Source organism: Lissotriton vulgaris, chromosome 5 (assembly GCF_964263255.1).
Source record: "Lissotriton vulgaris chromosome 5, aLisVul1.2, whole genome shotgun sequence".
NCBI classification, from domain to species: Eukaryota; Metazoa; Chordata; class Amphibia; order Caudata; family Salamandridae; genus Lissotriton; species Lissotriton vulgaris.
The window spans coordinates 1450215507-1450228974 of NC_141693.1; the positions used below are offsets into that span (position 1 = coordinate 1450215507).

The 13468-nt window shown below is 47.0% G+C and overlaps 1 protein-coding gene across 7 annotated transcripts in view; it reads right to left on the minus strand.

The window, feature by feature from the left end:
- LOC147712726 (membrane cofactor protein-like) overlaps window positions 1–13468 on the minus strand; it is a 629516-nt gene that overhangs the window by 79459 nt on the left and 536589 nt on the right. The window lies entirely within an intron of this gene.

Genomic DNA, 13468 nt, shown 5'->3' on the forward strand with positions numbered 1-13468 from the left:
GTGTCACAGTGATTCAAATGAAACAATCACAAATCAAAAAAAAATAAAGAAACTAGAAAATTATGCAGAAAATCGATCCCTAGGCAATATTTTTGTTAAATGTGCATCGCATAACTGCTTTCCTTTCGGCACTGCTGGGGGGACTCGGCCCCCCAGTGTGAATCTGTGCTAAGGAGGAAGGGCTCTGATGTAATAACATTTCTGAGAGTGTGCCGCGGCACAGGATGCGGTTACTGGGCCGATTGGGGCCCGCACCGCATACCTGCTCTCCTGCCAGCCCTGCAGGGGTGTGACTCGGTTCTCCAGCGTGCATCTGTGATGAGGAAGCGGGGCTAGGACAGCATAAAATTGCCGAAGGTCTACCGCAGTGCGGGACCCACGCGGGCGCACTGGGGCAAAGGGCCGGCCCATTCTTGCCCGTCAGACACCAAGGAAGGCCGGGCTGGGCTCACTCTCTGACATCGAAACGTTTAGGGTGAGTGCTTGTATGAATGAATGAATACGTGTGTTTGCATAAGTTGACTTAAACCATTGCAATACTTATTAAAAAGGAAATGGGAAAAAAACATTTTCTTATGGAATAAAAGAGTTGATAAAATACGGTACTTAAGTGCCACAATTGACTCAGATCTTGTGTTCAAATTTGGATTTCACCTTAGCACTGTGGACCCTCCTGAAAGATTATCGCCACCCAGAGTGTTCAGGGCTCCAGGGCTGTTTTTGATGCCGGACCTCTTGTTTTGAAGTATTTCTTGTGTATAATCCTATTATATTACTAATTCATGATTTAGTAAGTTAGATTTGTGTATGATCACACATAACACGTACAAACCAACTACGGACGCAGCCCCATGGAGTCCTAGTTTTGATTGTCCGGAGAGTGCCCACGGTATGGTGCGAGGGAGCTTTAGACTCGATTGCCGCTTCCTAGGCTTGGTCCATTCTCTTTCGGGGACCTATGTTCCGCGATCAGAGTTTGGATTGTTCGAGGGCAGGGTGCAGTTGCAGGGCGGTGGTATTTGGCTTGCCTAATTGTTTGTGCAAATCTTCCACACCGGGCCAAAATGTTGGGTTCTCTTTGTAAGAAGCTTATGGCAGAAGCCTCGAGGCAAGTGTTTGCTTTTTAAGTCTCGCGACCTATCAATGCGCGCAAGCGCATTGAGCGGAGCGAGAATTCAAGTAGCCAAAATCCTTGTCAAACCAAGGGCTTTCTGCTGCGGTTTTCTTTAAGTTCACGTGAACCACGTGACCAAACAAGCACGCGCATCAGCCTCCCTCCCTCCTATCGGCCGTACTTTCAGTTTCCCGGCCGCTCATCTTCGCAGCACATCAAAGGGCTTCGCCCAGCGTGCGCTCTGCGGCTTCTCGGCTTCTCCTCCCCTAATTATTCTTGGATGGCCGGCCGGCCGTACTTTCAGCTCCAGCACCTCCCCTCTCTCCCCGCACACAGCCTTCCTTGGATTTCTCCTCCCCCTCCCCAGCCAGCTTCCCCCAGGCCGTGTTCCCTCCCCTGTTACCCCATCCTCACTCATCCCTCGCACCCCCTCCTCCTTCAGGCCCCCACCATTTGCTTGTTTTTATTTATACGTGGGTACCCTGTGCTCCTTGTTTCTTGAAATATTAGGGTCCTGCAACATCTTCTCAGGTCTTCTTTAGCCTCTCTCGACGTCTTTCATGCCCAAACCCCACTTCAGACCATCAGACGGTCTAAGAACCGATGATAAATCCACAAATGCATTTGCACAGTGAATTGTTAATCAGCCGCATTCTCCCGCCCTTTCACATCTCCGCACTTACTACCAGCACTGTCTCCCCCAAACCCCCACCAGCTGCGTGTATTATTCCAGAAGTCATTTTAACATAATTTGCTGTCCCATTCCATGCCACGTTTCTTTGGTCAATGATTCGGCCTGTTTTTGAGTTATTTAATTACTCGTTATTATTTAAGTGTGCATATTGTTAGACACAGAGAGTAATAACGTTCGGCACTTATTGCCGTTAGCACATTTCTGATCTCTCCCAATTCTGTTAGTTTAGACCTCGACCTGTCCGGAGTATGTTTGCAAAGCCAGTGCCCCATTTTGCTTGCCAGGGCGTTGTGCTGTGCAGTTGACCACAGGATTTCCCAGGTCAGCATTGTGGATTTTAACCCCCTTTCACACCTCAACCCCAGCTTCGACTGCGGAGCAGTTTAGTCTCCCACACCAACAGCTCGAGTGTTTTTATTCACGTGCAATCAATAAACTTACATTTAACCCTTCGTTGTGGTCAAGAAATCAATATAAAAGTGGTCAAGAAATCAATATAAAAGCAGTTGTGCTCAGGATTGTGGTCAAGGTTTCAGACGGTCTAAGAACTGATGATAAATCCACGAATGCATTTGCACAGTGAATTGTTAATCAGCCGCATTCTCCCGCCCTTTCACATCTCCGCACTTACTACCAACACTGTCTCCCCCAACCCCCACCAGCTGCATGTATTATTCCAGAAGTAATTTTAACATAATTTGCTGTCCCATTCCATGCCACGTTTCTTTGGTCAATGATTCAGCCTGTTTTTGAGTTATTTAATTACTCGTTATTATTTAAGTGTGCATATTGTTAGACACAGAGAGAAATAACGTTCGGCACTTATTGCCATTAGCACATTTCTGATCTCTCCCAATTCTGTTAGTTTAGACCTCGACCTGTCCGGAGTATGTTTACAAAGCCAGCGCCCCATTTTGCTTGCCAGGGCGTTGTGCTGTGCAGTTGACCACAGGATTTCCCCGGTCAGCATTGTGGATTTTAAACCCACCTCCCCCCTTTCACACCTCAACCCCAGCTTCGATTGAGGAGCAGTTTAGTCTCCCACACCAACAGCTCGAGTGTTTTTATTCACGTGCAATCAATAAACTTACATTTAACCCTTCGTTGTGGTGAAGAAATCAATATAAAAGCGGTCAAGAAATCAATATAAAAGCAGTTGTGCTCAGGATTGTGGTCAAGGTTTGAGGAGAAGATGTGGTATAACGGCAGAGCTGGTGACTTTGGAACTTAGGAACCAGGTGCGAGTCTCGTGATTGGTCAGCTGAACGTCCTGTGATTCTGTGCAAATCACTTCATCGTGCTGTACCTTTAAAGTACAAGTGAATGTGTACTTGTGTAATGTAGCTGGTGCTCATGTAAAGTGCTCCAATATCTTCGGGTCTACTTTGGGCTATAATAAACCTGCAAAAAAAAGGGAGGTGGGGCCTGGTGAAGGAGCCTGTGGCCAGTGGAAGGACACTGGCAATGAAGCAGTACTTGGTCCATGATCCACAGCAGGGACAAGGACGGAAGCCCAGGAGGCAGCAAGAGGTAAGACAGAGGTGTGACCAGTAGGAAGTAAGGAAACAAGGGTGACCTGGGAGGCTACCAATGGTAAGTAATGGGCGGTCTCAAATCCTCATTTGAGTTTTTTTTAAATGAACAATAGCTTTCGCTGACAGCCCATATAGTGTAGCAGACACTGGCGTGAAATGTCATAGAATGGAGTGTTGTAGAGTAGTGTGGAGTGATGAAGAGGGGCACAGAGTGGAGGAGTGTGGAGTGGAGGTGCATAGCGTGAAGTATAGCGTGGTGCTGATTTGCATACCACCACACATTGAACCATACATACAACTGCACACACACTACCATACTCACAATCACACACACACAACCATACACACTACCACACACACAATCACACACACACAACCACACACACAGCCACAAGTCAGTGCACACTTTCAACAGGCACAGACACCATCAGTCGTCAGTGCACGCTTTCACCAGGCAAAAACATCACCAGCCGTCAGTGCACGCTTTCACCAGGCACACATATACCACCAGCCATCACTGCACACTTTCACCAGGCACACACCACCAGCCGTCAGTGCACGCTTTCACCAGGCACACACACCACCAGCCGTCAGTGCATGCTTTCACCAGGCACACACCACCAGCCGTCAGCGCACGCTTTCACCAGGCACACATACACCACCAGCCATCACTGCACACTTTCACCAGGCACACACCACCAGCCGTCAGTGCACGCTTTCACAAGGCACACACACACCACCAGCCGTCAGTGCATGCTTTCACCAGGCACACACCACCAGCCGTCAGTGCACGCTTTCACCAGGCACGCACACCACCAACCATCAGTGCACAATTTCTACAGGCACATACACCACCAGCCATCAATGCACACATCGATTGTTAACGCATCCACAATTAAGTATTGTACCAATCGCAGTATGGCGCACTTTACTTTTGAACATATTCATCTAAAGCGCAGCATGCCACCATTGCTACAAAAATAAATACACATTTTTTTAACATACAATTTATAGACTTTAGTTGCATTTGGTGTTGCAATATTTAGCAATGCCAATAGCTCAAACTTAATTAATGCGAGACCTATTGCATTGGTTGCCAATAGGTCTCGCAGTAGGAAAGTTGGAGCTATTACAATTGCAAATAACAATGCCTTTTTTTTTTGTTTTCATTTTAAAAACATAAAGGACTTTGTCATTTACAAAACCAATAGCTCCAACTTTCCTACTGCGAGACCTATTGGCAACGCCAGTGCTTGTTCACATTGGCATAGTTTGCTTAGGAGGATCCTCCTTTCGGTAGTTAGAGCCGGGCAGCAGCACAATAGACGTAGCCAGGATTTTCGCTTATAGTTGCACAGACCGCATGCCCCTCCTGTACTTTGGTATGACCAAACATGGCTAAAGTCAGTGATTGGCAATGCCAGCAGCCGCATATACATGATCTCTCTTCTGACTTTGGAGTTCAGCACAGCGGCAAAGTAAGCCTGTGGTTTGTTTACTGAGTATGTCATTCAGCAGGACGAGGAAAGCTGAAGTTTTTAGTGTTTCCCGGTCTTGCTGAAGTGAGACCAGGTGGACTTGTTAGTTTATTCGTGTTTTCCATGCAGCATATGAGATATGGGTCAGGGCGAGAGCTGATTCATTTATATCTTATGTTTATATTTCATACTAGTGACACTTATACTTCTGTGGTTACATCTTATGGTTAAATCACTATGGGCAAACGGAAAAGGGGTTTACTTAGGGCTCACTCTCCACCGAAGACTACTACTAGCATAGATAACATGCTTCATAGGGCCATGGGGATTATTTCAACTGAGATCGCACTAACTGAGAGGAGACTTTCCCTTGGAGCCCCCATTAATCCAAGCAAGAATGGGCCTTTACTGATGGGACCTTCCTTGCTGAGGTGGGCATTGAACCCAGAAGCAATAAGAATGTAACTCCGGTCCATAACCATCTGGGGGCTCGGAAGAAGGTCGCTCCTTGGCCCCCTCAGGCCTATAAATGCTCCAGGCAATGTTCTGCTCCTCCGTCACCCTCAGGTCTTGCTAGCCCTCAAACTTATCACACTCATACTGATATTAATGCAGAGGTTCCTCTAATCACCAGTTCCCAGGGTGTAATGCTCAAACCTCCCTGGGCAGTTGACCTCATGGAATAATATTTAGGGAAAATTAAAGACCTGTTATACAAAGAGTTATTCTCATTATCAGAAAGGTTGGAAGCTATTGAAAAAGTCCTGGATGCAATCCCTAGCCACCAGAACCAACCTACCTGGCCCTTACCTGAGGGAGAAACAAGTGGCAGCGCTTTGTCAGCTGACTGCCAAAACAGTTGGGTAGTTCGCATCAGGTATCAAGAGAAAATGTGCCTAGACCCACTGCACCCAGCCACGTCTTACCAAGCTACACTGAAGAGTCCGAAGTTTTGGGGTCTTGGCATGCTACTAAAACCTCTGAAGTTCCTGAAGCCCCTACTACCCTTCCTTCTGGAGTGGAGGGGAGAAGTCCATCTGTGCCTAATCCCCCTGCACCCATAAAGAAGAATCCTATGAATGACCTTCTGCCAGCCTCTTTCCAGTATGTCCTAGTGTTGGTTGGTGTTCTGGAGCTGCGCGAAAATCAGAGTGAGGGCCAGGATGAATTGACCAACAAATGTTAGGACTGGCTTGCGCAAAAGAGACAATTCCCCTACCACTTGGCAAAGGAGATTTTGGTCACATGAAGAGTGAGCTTGTTGGGGACGGGGATAAAGGACCATTGTGGTGATTGTATCGTTATTAATTTTAGATTCCCCCTCAGGTACTACAGAGGTTCTTTTTTTGCCCTTTTCTTCAACCCTTAAGAAAATCTAAAATTGGCGTACTCCCACTGGGGTATTTTCACAAACTTCCTTGTATTAAAGAGTCTGACACCTTTACAAATAAATCCTCTTCTTGTCAACCAAAGGCCCCTACTGATTATGCAACAGGTTATTCTGGTTTTAACATACCTCTCTACTACTTGTTTGCAATGGGTCTGTACTGAGGCTGAACTGTGAAATTGCTGAGTCCTTTTAATAACTATCTGAACATATTGTACATTTTTTATTCATTTTTCATATATTAGCAATAATCCATCAACTAAGATTTGGTTTTATGTGTGAGATTGCCTTGGTGTCCTCAAACTATTTGCAGTTGATTACTGTATTTAGCTTTTGAAGGGTTTCCGTTTTGGTCAAACTGCACTTTTAGTGTTCTTGTTTAATAGATTTATATACACGACATCATAGTATATAAATAATAAACTGTATTTTAAATATTTTTTCTGTGTAATCATCTTATTGTATACATTGAAATGATAATTTATATGTTGTATCTGCACTTTTATGGTCAATTGATCAAAATAAAGTGTTCTGATGATGAGGATGATGAATGTTGTCGCTCTTATGAGGCTGGGGAAATGGACAAATTAATGAAGGGTTTATCTACTGCCAAGGAAGCCCATGTACAATGAAGTAAAATGGGCAATTTAAAAAGTTGAGGTTATTAAAGGTGCAGCTGGTGCAAAATGAGTCTGCAGAAGCACCATGAGAGTCGATGTTGAATAAGGGCAACACAGGATGTCAAAGCCATGTCAACTGCAATGCCCAGATCATTAATTATTATGAAAAGGGTGGGGCAGACTTTTAAGGTGAAAAAGAGGGATACGGGGTGTTGTCAGACAAAGTGGATGGATGCAGTAGAGGGTAATGCCACATCAATGAGTGTAAGACCTTGACGTCTGGTATGGGTCAACTCTCTTCCCAGCAGCTTTGCTGTGCCACCGCCGCACCACAGTCCTTCAACCTCCACCTGGTGAGGGTCGCCCCTGCTGCCCGCTACTCTGCCCGATCCTGCCTGCCCAGATCCTGCCGGCCTCAGCCTCCTCCACATCCAGCCCTTAGCCTGATTGTCCTGCGTTGTTTTATTTTATTTTAACCACTTTATTTATTCTTCTTTTTAACTTTATTTTTCCGTTGCCCGTTTCCGACCGCTGCTGCCCCTGCAGCCCCTCCACCTCGGACAGCCCCCGCTCACACCTCCCAGCCTCTTCTTCCTCCCCACTACCCTATTTAATGGCGGCCGTTGCGAGGGAGTGCGCGTAAGACCTTGACCTCTGGTCTGGGTCAAATTTCTCCCCAGCAGCTCCGCCGCGCCGTCGCCGTGCTGCAGTCCTTCAACCTCCCCCTGGTGAGGTTTGTGCCTGCTGCCCGCTCCACCGTCCAAATCCTGCCGGCCTCAGCCTGTTCCAAGTCCAGCCCTTAGCCTGATTGTCCAGCGTTGTTTTTATTTATTTTAACCACTTTGTTTTCAGTTGCCTGTTTCCTGCCGCTGCTGCCCTTGCGACCCCTCCCCTCAGACAATCTGCGCTCCTTCCTCCCAGCCTCCCGTCCCTCCCCTATTTAACGGCGGTTGTTGTGTGGTATTGCCGCTGGCGAACCGAAGGCGTGCCAAAGGCAAGCCTGTCTGCGCCCATCCGAACGTGACGAGCGCTAGGGACCCTGGATCTCCCACCACACACCGCTACGACCCACCCACCCTCCTTGCACTCAATCAGGGAAGAAACAACAACCGCCAGCAGGCCACGCCCATCACTACCCATGGCCAGTTCTCCTGCCACCACTTCCGCCAAACCTTCACCACCAGCCGCCAACATACCGACTCCCTAAGATGCATCCTCCTCAACATGCGCTCCTTGCATCGATATGTGGTGGAAATCTGGAACATCCTGGACTCACTCTCACCCGACGTCGCCTTCTGCACAGAAACCTGGACCAATGTCATATCGGGACGGACATCGCCATCGCCATGCCGGATGGGTACAAGATCCAGAGGAAGGACTGCCCCAACCACCTGGGAGGAGGCATCACCATTGCGCACAAAAGCTCCCTCCGCCTCTCCACCTCCAGTGAAAACCAACCCCGCCGCCGAACACCTGCACTTCCAGGTCCAGACTAGCCGTAACTCCACACTCCGCTGCACCCTCACCTACAGACCGCCCGGCACCAGAGCACTCGTCGCTGACACCATCACTGACCTCGTCGCACACCACGCCATCGCTGCCACAGGCTACATACTCATTGGAGACCTGAACTTCCACATCAACAACCTCAGCGAGCATTAACTCCGCCACCCTCTGGGACAACCTTGCCAACATCCGACTGAAACAACTCATCACCACAATGACCCACAAGGCAGGACGGACTCTCAACTCCATCTTCGCTGGGGATAGTAGTGACCACTTCAGCCACACAATGCAGCCAACATGGACCGACTACCATTGAGTACACTTCATAGTCAACAAACCCAAGCTACCCGAACCGGCTCCAGGACTCCCGTGTAGGAACGGGAGCAGAGTCACCGAAGAACAACACAACTCCACCCTCAACGACAACACCCCCTCTGCTGCAACCAATGCTAACCTCGCGGCCATGGAATTCCACACTTGGATCGCCAACTGTGCAGACAAACTCGCCCGCTGCACAACCACGACAAGCAACGCCCCAGAAAAGCTGCCTGGTTCACCACCAATCTACAAGAAGCCAGATGCAACCTCAGACACCTGGAGAAGACTTGAGAAACAGCAAGACACCCGACAAATGCACCACCTAAAAGGACCCTATGACGGAATACCACCAAAGCATCCGAACCACCAAAAGAACCTTCCTCCACAACAGAATCCCCGTCAACTCCTGCAACTCCAGGGAACTCTTCAGCGTCATCCAGGAATTCACCAAGCCCTGCACTGAAGCCACCAACATCAACCCCTTCAGGACCTCTGCGCCAAACTGGCCTCCTACTTCCACCTGAACATAAAGAACCTCTACGACAACTTTGACGACCACACACCGACCCTGCAGTCAGCCCACTCGACGACCACGCCAGCCAGACCACCATCTCCGCCAGGACACTGATCTCAAACAAAGAGACCGCAACTACCATGAAAGGCATCCACTCCGGGGCCCCCACAGACCCCTGCCCACCCCTCATATACCACAGAGCCACTACCACCATCGCACCCATATTACAACGCTCCATCAACACCACATTAAAGACAGGCTTCTTCCCCGGCTACTGGAAACGCGCAGATGTCAGGCCCCTGCTCAAGAATGCCTCAGCAGACCTGACAGACCTCAAGAACTACCGACCTATCTCGCTTCTCCCTTTTGCAGCTAAAGTCTCAGAGAAGGCCGACAATGCAGAACTGTCAAGGTTCATCGAAGACAATGCCATCATCGACCCCTCCCAATCTGGATTCAGAAGCAACCAGACCAGAAACAGACACCGCCCTACTCACCGCTGAAGACCTGGCTCTTCGACTGATATGGAACAGCTGACCCCTCCCCCCCTCAGCGCCTTGAGACCCTCTCGGGTGAGTAGTGTGCTTATAATTCCCCTGATTGAAGAGAAAGGGCTGTCATATTAGCCGCACCAACCTGTTTGGTATATCAAATTTTCGACCACTAATAGAGGATAGATGATTCTCTGAAGCATTCCTCTGTTTCCAACTGACGGAAAATGGCTTTTCAGTATTGGTTGGATCTTCATAGTATGGGTGATGCAAGACTGATTTACATAGGATTGGCTGCAGTCCATAATGGAACAGAAAAGTAAAAACAATTAAGCATCATTAGCCAAAGGGAGGCACTCACAGGTAGTTATGACCGTAATGGAGGAAGAGAGCCTGATGTGAATTAGGACTTGGGTATGATCTTCCCATGGATAATAGTGCTTTTGTAGTTTGTAGTCACTAAAATTGATAGATGGCGTGTTTATCATGGGACTATATAGATTGAAGGATAAAAGAGGAGCAATTGTTGGATTTTTTGTGCGAGAAGTCAGACATTTTTACCGTCCTGAAATGTAGCAAATGCCTGGTTTTGACAGTAAAAAAAAAGACCACAAAGAAAAGGAGATAGCAGGATTTAGCCCCAATATAAATTATTTGTTATAATTCGAAGGTGGTTTGCCTCCATGAAAAACGCTGAACCATCTCAGAGTGAAAACTGTTTTTTGCGTTGGAAATTATAGAAGGTGCTCCAGAAGCTAAAATGAGGAGACAATTTCAGTAAATTCACAGACATATTCCGCAGCCATGCAGTGCTTAATTTGTAAAATATTAAGTGCAGGTGCTGACATTTTTTTAGGAGGCCACACCCACCTCCTCCGGCTACACCCACTATCTCCACTGGCTCCACCCACTTACTCCATCGGCTTCACCCCCATCCTCAACTGGCACTGCTGAAAGCCAGATGTAATAGTGTGAAATAATCTATCCTGCAACCCTAGGTAGTACGGTGTTAGGTGGTGTTCCCCACAGAACTGAAGGTGGGATAATGGTGCGGGTTCGCCACTGCTTTAATAATAGGGTTCCTCTTAAGTGGTTGTGATAGGCACCCTCTAACAAAAGGGGATAGAGGAACTCCTGCTTTAACCGGGGCGCAGTGTGCTGTAAGAGAGGGAGCCTGAGTGACTTGTTTTCAGGGCTGGAAAGGCAGACCATTCCTGAAAGCAGATTCCCAGTCACCATTTGAACGGGGTAACTAACTCCTTACAATCCAGTTGCTAAGACCCTCTGTACATGCTTAAACCCTGTGACACATACTAGGGGTAGTTAGATTACACTTGGAACTGCATTACGTTTTGGAAAAAATATATGCTAACATGGTCTAATAGTGACATTCAGTATTATTTCTGTTTTGTTACTAGCTTGTATAAGTTTATAGTTGTCTTTTTTTAGGTTCTTGCACTGTAAAGCAGGTTGAGAGATGCATATGATGGCGATTTCAATAAAACACCACATAACGCATTATTGGATAACTGCTCTCAAAACTATACTTAAGCCTCATGAATGCAAAGTTAAAACGAACTATGAGGAACTCAAGTTGCAGAGCTGAGATCCCTCTCTTCAGCGGCTACATTGCTTTACTAGAATGCAACCAACGTTGGTGTTGCATTATTTTTTTACATATTCGCAAACCAGACCTGAAGATATTGGAGCTCTACATGAACATCAAATACATTACACAAGGAGAGGTTATGTTTTTTATAGGCACAGAGAGATTAATTGATTTCCCCAGAATCACAGGATTTTCAGTTCACGCCATTTCATCTATGCAGTGCTCAATACCTGCATTTATCTCTTTGTCGCCCTGCCTCATCATCTACTATCCGTGACAGTGACACGATTGATTCCTTACATCATGAGATATAATCTTATGAAGTTCCATTACTTCACGTATTGTTACGATTACAATGTCATTACTTACTGACTTTTAATTATTCTGAGGCCTGCTGTACGGCACCCTGTTTGCTTTGTTTGCCTAACTCTGCAGCTGTGCACTATACGGGGGTGGGCGAAAACAAAGTGGGGACAATTATCACATTGATCGACTCAGGACACTCGACTGCTGAACTCAAAGGATAGACAGGTTACTAATTATTTGCAAGCAGCCATTGGTAATGCCCTAGCGCTACTATGATTGATGATGGATCGACCTGTTATGGTCGCTGATGCAGGGACCCCCCAGGCAGTTTCTGGTGCTATGTGCCTCATCATAATAAGGCAGGCGGCCACGTTGTCAAATTTAAAAAAGTTTATACACTGTCCGGCTCACAGCACCAAAACCTGGTTCTTTTCCCCACACAAATGAGAAAAATGTCACCCATTTTTGTGGGAACCTGCACAATCTGGAAACACTGAACACAGGCATGGATTTACCATGTGTGTGGTATCAGATCTTTATCGGGAGTCTGGAGACTGTGTGAAGTGAGCTAATATCGCGAGTGACACACGTGAGATGGCACTTTGCAGGCAGGTATGTCAATCTACCCAGCCCTGAGAAATAAGTGCAGTTGGTAAGCACCGGAAACCACTTGCACAAATTAAGCACTGAAAAAGGGGAGTTGCTCTAGGCCACTGGGTTAAACGACATTTGGACTGCGCAGTGTTTATGCCATTTAGTATGGGATGTGAATTTAATGCCCAGATAATCTATGTCCAGAACCCTGTCAAGAGAATGACTGCAATGGGGCAAGTTGTATTTAAATGAAGGTTAAAAAGAGGTTTTTCCTCAGTAACTCAAAAGGAAGTTGGTGCATCACTCCTTGTTTTCAATTAAGTGATCCGCATATAACAATACATTTCTGCACGAAGGGGCATTGAATTAGCTAACATATTAACTGAGCACACTCTCAGCAATGCTATGGATACAAGTCACACTCCTAGCACATATCATGCTCCCACGTTCAGAGGCAGGGACTGCTTCTCCACCATTGACTTATGTCCCCCCATTTATTTTATTAGACCGCGTAACAAAATTCACAGTGACGGAAACATCGTTTGGTGACTCTGCAACTAGGCCTTAGCCAGGTATATGCTAACTTACATGGCGCAAGAGACATTACACCTTCGGGTGACGGCCTGCGATTAAAATGGAGGGGAGTTGACAGTGGGGCAATATTGGAAAGTGTAAAAAGGGAATATCCCCAGTTAATCAACTCTTGTTTATCCATGGATGGGAACTGTCACAGGATAATCGCTGACTTTGGTAAACTGTGTCCAGCCATAAAAACTTCTTTGTCAGTTCCCTTGCCAAAGGAAGGGAAAGAGCCAAGGTGGTTTGATTCTGCATGCTCACTAGCAAACAGGGAATTGTGCAGGGCATTAACCATTAAACCAAGGGGTATAACGGAGGTACAGGCAGCCAGGAAATTTTATAAACTTAAAATAGCTGAAAGAAAGGCTGCATTATTGACAGAACAGTGGGAGTCGCTGGTTGGAAGTGCAAACTTGAAAAGCGGTGGCCCCTTCTGGTCAGCTGTTAGAAAAATGTGAGAACTGGGCAAACAATTAACCCCAATCAGCTGCAATATAACCAGCAGCTCCTGGGAGGCCCATTTTTCCAAAATCTATGCCGCACCATTTGAGGAATCAACTAGCTTTGCCCCTGGACAGCTCCGCGGCTTAGCTATTTCCACCTCATGGAGATCGATCTCTATCAAAGAGAGCCTTGGGAACAAGGCCCCAGGTCCTGACGGACTGCCCGTAGATATAATTAAGCATAGTTCGGATCTATGGGCACCAATTCTCCTTAATGTTT